This window comes from Dama dama, unplaced genomic scaffold, assembly GCF_033118175.1.
Source record: "Dama dama isolate Ldn47 unplaced genomic scaffold, ASM3311817v1 ptg000244l, whole genome shotgun sequence".
Taxonomy (NCBI): domain Eukaryota; kingdom Metazoa; phylum Chordata; class Mammalia; order Artiodactyla; family Cervidae; genus Dama; species Dama dama.
The window spans coordinates 58,947-70,709 of NW_026871027.1; the positions used below are offsets into that span (position 1 = coordinate 58,947).

General features: G+C 39.0%; 1 long non-coding RNA gene across 1 annotated transcript; it reads right to left on the minus strand.

The window, feature by feature from the left end:
* Positions 1-1,150: 1,150 nt before the first annotated feature.
* Positions 1,151-10,468, minus strand: LOC133053759 (uncharacterized). Its single transcript, XR_009692312.1, has 3 exons — positions 9,701-10,468; positions 4,625-4,726; positions 1,151-2,641 (listed from the first exon to the last, which is right to left on the minus strand). It is a non-coding gene; the product is annotated as an uncharacterized LOC133053759 (long non-coding RNA).
* Between the last annotated feature and the right edge of the window lie 1,295 nt (positions 10,469-11,763).

Consider the following 11,763-nt stretch of genomic DNA (forward strand, 5'->3'; position numbering starts at 1 on the left):
ATCAGTTGGCCAAATTATTAGAGCTTCAGCTTCAGCATCAGTCCTTCCAATGCATATTCATGACTGATTTCCTTTAGGATTGACTGGTGGGATCTCCTTATAGTCCAAGGATCCAACAGATATTGATCCTTTGGATCATTGAAAAAGCAAGAGAGTTCCAGAAAAGCATCTGCTTTACAGGGAGGCCTGGCATGCTGCAGTCCATGGGGTTGCAAAGAGTCGGACATGACTGAGCAATTAAACTGAACTGTTTTATTGACTATGCCAAAGCCTTTGACTGTGTGGATCACAACAAACTGTGGAAAATTCTGAAAGAGATGGAAATACCAGACCACCTGATCTGCCTTCTGAGAAATCTGTATGCAGGTCAAGAGGCAACAGTTAGAGTTGGACATGGAACAACAGACTGGTTCCAAATAGGGAAAGGAGTATGTCAAGGTTGTATATTGTCACCTTGTTTATTTAACTTATATGCAGAATATATCATGCAAAATGCCAGGCTGGATGAAGCACAAGCTGGGATCAAGATTGCTGGGAGAAATATCAATAACCTCAGATATGCAGATAACACCACCCTTATGGCAGAAGAAGAACTAAAGAGCCTCTTGATGAAAGTGAAAGAGGAGAGTCAAAAAGTTGGCTTAAAACTCAACATTCAGAAAACTAAGATCATGGCATCCAGTCCCATCACTTCATGGCAAATAGACGGGGAAACAATGGAGACAGTGAAAGACTTTATTTTGGGGGGCTCCAAAATCACTGCAGATGGTGACAGCAGCCATAAAATTAAAAGACGCTTGCTCCTTGAAAGAAAAGCTATGACCAACCTAGATAGCATATTATTATTATTAAAAAGCAGAGACATTACTTTGCCAATCCTTTGATGTAGATCCATTTTTTTTTTTTTTTTTTTGCATAGAAATAAGTTGCCTAAAGGCAAATATTTGAGTTTTTATTTCCTTAAGTTATGGAAAAATAAGAAGACACCTACAGCTATTTTAATGCAGAATATGTCTATAGATTTTTACAACCCTATCCAAATATTCTATAACGGTGTTACCTACACCCATGTCAACAACAACAACAAAAAAAGGCAAATCCCCCTTATTGAATTTTTTCAATAGATTCATCTTAGTTTTCATAGAAACAGTTGTGGGGGTTTTTTTTTGGAACCATATTTTATTAATTTATAAATAAGTACAAATGAATACATAAGTTTGGGAACAAACACAAGTCTCTCTTGATGAGACTGGTGGAGGTGAAGGAGAGCAGGAGACGAGCTGTTTGCCGGACCCAGAGTACTGACTGCGCCTTGGGGATCAGCCTGCACGTTTAATAGCCAGGGAATAGAACGTCGCTGATTTCAAGAGAAGAAAAATGGAATCTATTTATGAAATATCTTAAATCGTATTCACTTATATAGCTTATACAGTAACATTCTGATTCATAGAAATGAAAATGAAAAAGAAATCAGCAACAATAATTTTATTGTCCTCACCCTCACATTACCTCCTGAAACGTAAATCGAGTCTTTGTACAGATCTCAAGACTTGCCTCTACCTCCCTTCTGTAAGAAGCCTCCTACTTGCCAGGCATTCACACTCAGACATGCGGCTAATGAGTTTTTTAGTTATCATTTCTGGACAATTAGATAATTTCCAGCGTTCTCCGTCTTACTCCACATCTTAAGTGTATGCTTATGGAATACAAGGTCTAGAGCAGTCTTTCTCTCATAGTGACCATGAAGACATGGTCTCATTTATTAGTGTACATTTTATTACATGCATTTGTTACTTAAAAAAAAACAACTAACAAATGTTCACATGCATTTTATGCTTAATAGTGTATAAAACACTCTCACTCCCCTTTCTCACTAACCTAATAAACCACTGTTGAACCCTTTGTCAGTGCCCTACATGATCCTCTGCCTGGTCAGAGAAGGCAGAAAGGGCCTCTCTGAGACGATGACTTATAAGCCGAGATCCAAATGTGAAAACCCCACAAAATTGCAACAGAGAAGGGAAGCTTTCTTCAGATCCTCTGGTGGTGGGACTGAAGGGAACATGTTGGAAACATGGTAATAAAGTATGTCAACCAGAGGGAGAGTGGGAAGAAGTGAAGACGGGTGGGCAAAGGGGAAGTGGGTCTGGGTAAGCCCTGGTGAAAATTTCTATTTCATTCTAAGGAAATGGGAATGCTCCAGGTGGCTTTTTTTTTTTTTTTTTAAGATTTTTTTATTTACTTTTGGCTCCACTAGGTTTTTGTCGCTACGCACAGGCTTTCTTTGGCTGCAGTGAGTGGGGACTGCCGCATAGTTGGGCCGTGCAGGCTTCTCACTGTGGTGTCTTCTCTTGTTGCGAAGGAGGGCTCTAATTTGTGTGGGCTCAGCAGTTGCGGTACTTGGGCTTACTTGCTCCGTGACACGTGGAATCTTCCTGGATCAGGAATTGAGCCCGCGTTCCCTGTATTGGCAGTCAGATTCTTAACTGCTAGACCACCCAGGGAAGCCCCCATTGAAGTGTTTCAAGGAAGCGAATGACATATTCTAATTTATAATTAAAAGTTCATCCTGGCTTCTGATTGGAGAATGGTGGAAGCTGAAAGATCAGTTGGCAGACTAGTGTGGATTGATCTCACAGACCTGTTGAACCAAAGAAGTCAGACATGAAAGAGTATATCCTGTACTATACATTGATTTCTATATGTTGCAGATACATGATATTCTATGCATTGATTGTGTGGGGTTTACCAGTAATTCAAGCAGGAGTGGATGGTGGTTAGACTAGTCTGCATGAGGCTTCAGTACGTATAAATTCTTATTGCAAACTGATAAACTAGGAGCGAGGAATGTGGTCATTCTGCATGTTATAGACATAAAAAAACAAGTTAAAAGAACCAAATGCCTTACTTAAAATCACAAGCTAGTTGTAGTGGATCTAGGTCCCAAGTTCAAAGTATTCTATTCATTTTATTAACCATAATGAATAATAATCATTATATTTTATATTATACTTATATAAATTATTGAAAAGGTAATATACTTTATGTATATACTTTGTAAATTAATACTGTATGTATAAAAAGGTATATGTATACTTTTATACAAAGGACTTTTACTCAATAATAAAAGGGTAAAAAAATGAAAAATGACTGGACATGTAACAGCATGGATTAAAAAATACATATGACAAAACTCAATAAATTTATCTTCCTTATTTCAGAAAATATAAATGATTTACTAAATATGTAGAGTCAAACATGACAGTGCTGAGCTGAGAATCCAAGTTTCTGAAGTTGGGTAATACAGCCATAGATCTTGGGCCTGAAGCTACTGAAGAACCCTAACTTCTGACCCCTAGGTCAAGTGTCATGACATACTAGTAACCAAGCCTAACCCTCTTTGGAAATGTGAGTAATAAATCCTAGAAGTCAATAATATGTCCCACATGGACAATATAGACTCCTTTCTAGAACAGGAGTAGGTGTGCTGAATATTGGAAAAATTTTCAAGACCACAGAATGATTTTAGGTCCTGGACCATGCAGAAAGACTGCTTTTCTAAGACACGCTTTGAAAATCCAGAATGAGACAAAGAATCAAGACAGCTTAAAATAAGCCCCGTGAAAGGACTGGGGTAGCTTATCAGAATTTAGAGTCATTCTAATCACACCTTTGACAGTGGTGTCCACACGATGGATGCTGCTGAGCTGTTAATAGGACACGATGCCCTTAGAGGAATGGCATTTTGGCAAAATGCAATATCTTCCGACTAACAGTTCACTTTTTATAAGACTCTATTTATGGACCGCATACTTTTATACGATCTCATTAGCCAGCCATTAATCATTTCTAAGTCTGTCTATATTATATAATTTTCAATGTCTGAATGTGCATTTGTGAAAACTGTGTTGTACTTGTATAGAATTGTGGTTTATAAAGCATTTCGGGCCTGAATCCTCAGACAATGAGGAGGAGATGAGAGATGCTGGCTCCTTCACCTTATCTATACTTCCTTGGGTGAACTAGAGTCATTGCAGGGTGGAGGGGGTGGGGGGGATGGTACACATCCTGAGAAATCTCAGCTTGAGTGACACCTGAACAACTTAAGAGATGGAAATGATTGAAGAGGCTGGCTTTAAGAATAATGTTTTTGTGGGCATCTAATTTCTCTAAAGGCTTCCCAGGTAGCTCAGCTGGTAGAGAATCTGCCTGCAATTCAGGAGACCCCAGTTTGATTCCTGGGTAGGGAAGATCCCCTGGAGAAGGGAGAGTCTACCCACTCCAGTATTCTTGGGCTTCCCCGGTGGCTCAGATGATAAAGAAATCTGTCTGCAATGTGGGAGACCTGGGTTTGATCCCTGGGTTGGGAAGATCCTCTGGAGGAGGGCATGGCAACCCACTCCAGTATTCTTGCCTGGAGAATCCCATGGACAGAGGAGCCTGACAGGCTACAGCTCAGAGGGTGGCAAAGAGTCAGACATGACTGAGCTTGCACACGTGCAAACTCTCCAGGACTGTGATTTTGTTATTCCTACACAATAATGTCACATCTCATGTTAGAACACACTAAGGAGTATCCTTGATGCAGATGTGAGCAACCGACAGACATACAGTGAACTCTTACTTTGTCCTGTGGTATTTGCCTTATGCAGAACATTCCAAATCAGGAAGCTCCTCCTCGCTTTAAAAGTGGATGGATGTATAACTGATTCACTTTGTCGTATACCTGAAAGTAACACAACATGATAAATCAACTTCAGTAGAATTAAAAAAAAATAAATGGATCAGAAGGGGGAAAACAGAGGAGAATTAATGAATTGTTAGACAGAAGGCATCCAAGTTACCAGAAAAAGTACACTGGATCTTATTAAAACTAAGTCTTCTGGTTCTGGTTCAAGTTATTCAAACCCAGCATGGTAATTCACTTTATTACTCTGTATTAATTGACTATGAGTGTTGTACCAAGTGCCACAAATTTGGTGGTTTAAACAAAAGTAATTTACTGTCTCAGAATTTTAGAAGCTAGAAGCTCAAAATTAAATTTTTTCTTATTTTTGGTTTGAAATTATAATTTGATTTTTCTAGCTTTATTGAGGCATAATTGACAAAGGCTATGTATATTTAAGGAGTACAATGTGAGGTTTTGTTATATTTATACATTGTAAAATGACTGTCACAAATTAACATTTCCATTTCCATCACCTCCCATAGTCTTCATCTGTGTGTGTGTGTCTGTGTGTGTGTGTGTGTGTGTGTGTGTGTGTGTGTGTGTGTGTTGAGAGCATTTAAGATGCTCTTAAATCCTCTTAGCCAACTGTAAGTATTCAATTCAAATTCCCTTCATAAAGAGAAGGGAAACTAAAATTATTTTAGGACCCACTGTGTTCAGGGCTTTTATATCCTATGTGTGTGTGTGTGTCCTACATGCACATGTATATGATAAAGCACATGGTTCAGAAGGCGTGAGCTGTTAATAAATGATTCCCAAGTCTGGACGATCCCCTGGAGAAGGGAATGGCTACCCACTCCAGTATTCTTGCCTGGAAAATTCCATGGACAGAGGAGCCTGGCATGCTACAGCCCATGCCGTCACTCAGACTCCAAAACGACTTAGCACTCATGCACAGAGAAATGTATTCTAGAGATGATTAAACAGACTTGCCCAGGGTTTACAATCTTTGACTCAGGTGCTACACCAACATCTATTCTTTCCCAAAACTTGTGTTACTTTTTACTAAATCAAATAATCTGAAATACATACCACATATTCCTTCCTTTGTATCTCTTTAAATCCCAAATCATGGATACTATTACTGTCAAAGCACCTGAATTGATCCTGTATATTGCCAAATTATTAAATTACAAGTTATTGAGTTGAGAATGATAATTTCTCCCTCCAAAGAAATGGAATCTTACTATTTCTCTGACAGTTTTTCCCCTTCTCTAGTGTCCTATCACTGGGGACTACCCAAAGAAGCATTTAACTACAGATTTCTGATTAATCTGTTTTCTTTAGATACTGCTTGATAATGACAGAATGGTCCATGGGGACAGTTTTGCAATGGATATTTTCAACAATGATGGGAACACAGAACTAAACAGAGTATCAAGAGACAGTTAATGCAGTAGAAACATCTGGTCTGTTTTTGCAGCAGAATTAGCATATGATTATCATCTGATTATTATTATCATCTCAGAAATCATCTGAACCTATAACGATACCTCTGATTGCTGAGGTGGGGAGGGAACCCTGGTGGAGGGAAAGGAGACTTCAGCCTCATAGTTTAATTTCAGAGAATAAACACTTGTGTACTCTAATCTAACCTTGATGCACTCCCTATAGTCCAAGGTATGGGAGCATTTAAGGAGAGGCTCCTGGAGAGAGGTAGGAGGAGCTGAAGCACTTTGGGCTGAATCAGAGAAACCAGAGGTAAATGTTCCAGACTGACAACCTGTAGTGTCTCATTGTGAGATGGGTCCTGTGTGTGTTCGTGTGTGTGTGTGTGCTAAATTGCTTCAGTTGTGTCCAACTCTTTGTGACCCTATAAACTGTAACCATCCAGGCTCCTCTGTCCATGGGATTCTCCAGGCAAGAATACTGGCATGGATTTCCATGCCCTTCTCCAAAGGATCTTCCTGACCCAGGAATCAAACCATAGTCTCTTATGTCTCCTGCATTTACAGGTGGGCTCTTTACCTCTAGTGGCACCTGGGTATCCCCCTCATCTTCACACACAGGGAGTTTTGCTAAAGTTTTATTCCTGGCTTCCAGCTGAACCTGCACTTTTTCACTCCCATAAGAGGTGATTTATGTGATTGAATGAATACGGGAGAAGAAACTGGGTACCCAGTCCTTTCTTTTCCCCTCCCCATTTCTCTACTTCTCCTTCTCTTCCCTTCTGTCCCTTCTTCCTCCCCTCTCTCCAAAGAGATCAGCCCTCCTCAGCCACATGATACTTGCGACAGCCCAGACAAAGCTCAACCCCTGCAGGAAGAACTCAAATGACCAGCTAAGGCGGTGCCTTAAGAACCATGTCTAATGAGCTCAGGGGTGACAAGGAGAAGAGCAGAGCAGGTGAAAACAATTTTCTTTTAACTGCTACTAGCAGAGTAGAAGATGCAAATATCTGGGGGGTTTAGTGCAGTTATTTTATTTTGGAAAACATAGATATTAGCCTAGTGTGTTAGTTGCTCAGTCATGTCCAACTTTTTGCAACCGCATGGACTATAGCCCACAGGGCTCCTCTCTTCATGGAATTCTCCGGGAAAGAATACTGGAATGGGTAGCCATTTCCTTCTCCAGGGGATATTCCTGACCCAGGGATTGACCCCCTGTCTCCAGCATTGCAGGCAGATTCTTTACCATCTAAGCCAACAGGAAAGCCCCAGATAAAAGTCTTAAGTGAGATGGTTTCAAGAACTCAGTAAGAACTATTTTTATAACTAATCCTGAAATTATGACAACACACCAATGAGGAAAAAATTATTGAATTATAGAGTTAGAAAGAAGCTGACTCTGGGAAGAATGTTATCTATTAGTCATTCTCACCATAGTAAAAAGTAATGTATTCAAATTGTTTTCCCTTAATACCTAACATTTAGTCAAAATTGACCATTTTTTTCAATGAAATCAATTAAAGAAATTTTAACATTCCTTTTAAACAATGGCTTTCACTTTTAGCTTCTTTTCTCCAAGAGCCAAACAAGTTGGTTTGAACTCTCTGTATTTCTATCCATGGAAATTGGAAGAGTAAATGACCATACATTCTAGTTTGCGTGAAATAGTCCCATTCATGCCTATTGTTCTAGTGCCCTCTCTGGTTTATATTTGTCCCATAGTTTTCCTTTTGTGAAGTGTAAAGTTGTTGTTAATGTGCATTGAATTAAGTCATGATGGGTTTGGTAGCCATCCATTCTGTTCTTCCAGTCAGCCGTGGTCCCATCTTAGGGCAGCAGTTGTTATATCATAGGCTATTTGAAATCCAAACTGTTCAGATCTGCAGAACAAATGTCAGCATCTACTTCAAAAGATAGACATTATTTCAGAAATCCCCTGCTTGAGTGAGTTGTGTTTATGTATTATTATAAAAAACATGACTTTTCATTTGGATCAAATGGTTCCATTTTCTGTTTAATTTCACTTATTGTCAATTCCACATTTTCTTGTGCACTTACAAAACCTGAAATAATTGCTATTAATATATGTGTTTTGGTTTCATGAGTGTAGGAAAAACTTAGTAAACCAGGAAGTGATGTCAGCTTTATGTTAGTGTCATCAGAGCCTTTAGGTAGAAAATCAGTTAAAATAATTGAAATAATTTTTTGATCCTTTTGTGCAATTTATAGAATCAAAAGTAGAGTGTTTGGAAGTGCATTCTGCTCAAAGTGAGATATTTTACATTATCATGACTGCTGTTGCAAATTCAATAAGAGTCTAGCATTAAAGATAAAAAGAGTATTGGTGATTTTTTGGTAGTAATATAAATGCAAATTTTGGTGGAGCATAACCTTATGGTATTAACAATATACATACTTGATCAAGAGATCTATATACAATTATTATTAATTTTCTTCTTGTGATAATGACATTATGGTTATATTTTTAAAGGAAGCCTCTATCTTTTAGTATATACACTGAAATGTCTCTGACTGCAATGTCAGTATGTATGAGATATACCTCAAATAGACCTGTGTTTTGCTCATTGTTTTCATGCTCAGTCACTCAGCTGGGAGTCTGCCAGGCTCCTCTGTCTGTGGGATTTTTCCAGGAAAGAATACTGGTGTAGGTTGCCATTTCCTCCTCCAGGGGATCTTCCTGACCGACGATCAGACCCACATCTACTGTGTCTTCTCTGCCTCCTGCATTGCAGGTGGATTCTTTACCACTGAGCCACAGGGAAAGCCCAGATCGATCTTAGGATGAGGGAATATGCTGCTGCTGCTGCTGCTCCTGCTAAGTCACTTCAGTCATATCCGACTCTGTGCGACCCCATAGATGGCAGCCCACCAGGCTCCTCCGTCCCTGGGATTCTCCAGGCAAGAACACTGGAGTGGATTTCCTTCCCCAATACGAGGGAATATATGTGGGTACAAATGAAGCAAGAGGGGTTGTGAATTGATGGGTGGTTTTATGTGAACAGGAGAAGGCAATGGCACCCCACTCCAATACTCTTGCCTGGAAAATCCCATGGACGGAGGAGCCTGGTAGGCTGGTATGTGAGGACTTACTGAACTCTTTTACATATTTTCTTTGATTGCTTGAAATTGTCCACAGTAAAGAGGAAGGAGAGAGGAAGAGACAGAGACAGAGAGAAACAAAAACTTAAGTTTTAAAAGCTTTGTGATAAGGCAAATGACACAAAATATTCAGGATCGCAGCAAGAAATCAGACTTTAGAATGTTGGATCTTTCAAAGATTAATTTAAGAATCGTATTAGGTACGCTGCAATAGTATTAAACCTTTTTGCAAATAAATCTTCTAGATTTAATTGCATTTTTTTGGGACTCGATTGGAAATCTTGAAATAATCAAAATGCACTATCAGTTTCTTATGGTTTTTGCAAACCGTATTTAGGATATCCTGTATGTTAAGGGTCCTAAATCACCACTGTCATTACCTGATGATCATCACTCCCATTATAAGGACAAATATATCATTTGAATGCTTCTGGCTCCTTTTGGCATAAAAAAACGGACTTACTCATTTGAATATGAGTGATGCAGGGAGCAATTTTTAGAGAAATTACAGATATATCCTCCAGAATCCTTGTGCTTTGTAATTTGTTGTTTCCATTTCAGCTGCTCCAATGGTGATTGAACTTAGCACAGTCTGTGCAAGAAAACATTATTAGTATCATTGTAATTGTTGTTGTTATTATAGAAGTATTAATAGTTTTCTGTAGAGAATAGATCTTTCAGTCTGATTCATTATTTTAATGGCCTTCTGAAAAGCACTTTCTTTGTTTCACTTCTGAAGTAGAACTTAGAAAAAATATCTTTAGTTGAGACATTCAGAAACATCTGTAATTTCACACAATGCATACAGAATAAAACCCCCACCGAATTATTTCCTAAAAGTATTTGTTGAAAAATAAATGAATTTTAGTTTATCATAATATTACTTTCCACCTATTATTTTAACTCCTTTTTTTGTGACAAGAAGAAAAAAATGTTTAACTGATGATACGAAACTTCTATCTTACATTGTTAAAAACACCACTAAATATCACAAACTGTAGTAAAATGTAGTAAAGGATCAAATATTGAAAAGTTAAATAAAGGATTAAACGTTGAATTATTTAACATCACCCTCAAATATAGTATTTTGTTTTCATATTTCAGTTCAGTTCAGTCACTCAGTCGTGTCCAACTCTTTGCGACCCCATGAATCGCAGAACGCCAGGCCTCCCTATCCATCACCAACTCCCGGAGTTTGCTCAAACTTATGTCCATTGAGTCGGTGATGCCATCCAGCCATCTCATCCTCTGTCACCCACTTCTCCTCCTGCCCCCAATCCCTCCCAGCATCAGGGTCTTTTCCAATGAGTCAACTCTTCGCATGAGGTGGCCAAAGTATTGGAGTTTCAGCTTCAGCATCAGTCCTTCCAGTGAACATCCCAGACTGATCTCCTTTAGGATGGACTGGTTGGATCTCCTGGCGGTCCAAGGGACTCTCAAGAGTCTTCTCCAACACCGCAGTTCAAAAGCATCAAATTCTTTGGCACTCAGCTTTCTTTATAGTCCAGCTCTCACATCCATGCATGACCACTGGAAAAACCATAGCCTTGACTAGAAGGACCTTTGTTGGCAAAGTAATGTCTCTGCTTTTTAATATGCTGTCTAGGTTGGTCATAACTTTCCTTCCAAGGAGTAAGCGTCTTTTAATTTCACAGCTGCAATCACCATCTGCAGTGATTTTTGGAGCCCTTGTGGCTCAGCTGGTGAAGAATCCGCCTGCAATGCGGGAAACCTGGGTTCAATCCCTGGGTTGGGAAGATCCCTGGAGAAGGGAAAGGCTACCCACTCCAGTATTCTGGCCTGGAGAATTCTAGGTCACAAAGAGTTGGACTTGACTGAGCGACTTTCACTCTCTCACTCTCTAAGTGGGAAAGGTACTCATTGCTCAGAATTTGCCTTCAAAGTAGATTTTACTATGTCACATGAATATTGTGGATACTGAAATGTAAATATCTTATTAATAATAGTATCTTCCTATTGTCCTTGCTCAAGGCACCAATAACAAGTAGGGCCAATTCCAACATTAATGCTAGTAGATATAGGTTTGCGTATCAAATAGCCTTCCTGATAATTTAGAACTTTTTTCACAGACTTCTTGTCATATATGATTACATCACTATTGTTTTATATACCTCATAATAAGGCTGATGAATCACTTGTGCCCTTCCAAGTTCTTATTATTTGCAAGTTCTTTACATGATTAGTATAATCGTTAATCACTTTTTGCAAGAGTGTTTGAAAGATATCTGTCCATTTTGAAGTTTACTTAAGGTAGTGCTAGATAATATTTTATCTAAATCAAGTCACACCAGGGACAGACAAACTAGACAGTGTAATAAGGAGCTGGTAGTGACTGACTGAATTAGGCTGTTCTGGAAACCTCTTCAGACTGCGGACCTTCTCCTCTTCCCAGCAGGTGTCTTCTCTGGGGAAGATGAACTGAGAGCGTGTCTAATTGAATATAAACATAAATAACTCAACTTGCTTTTCTTCTTTTGGACAGCAATAACTAAATTTTCTCTTTGA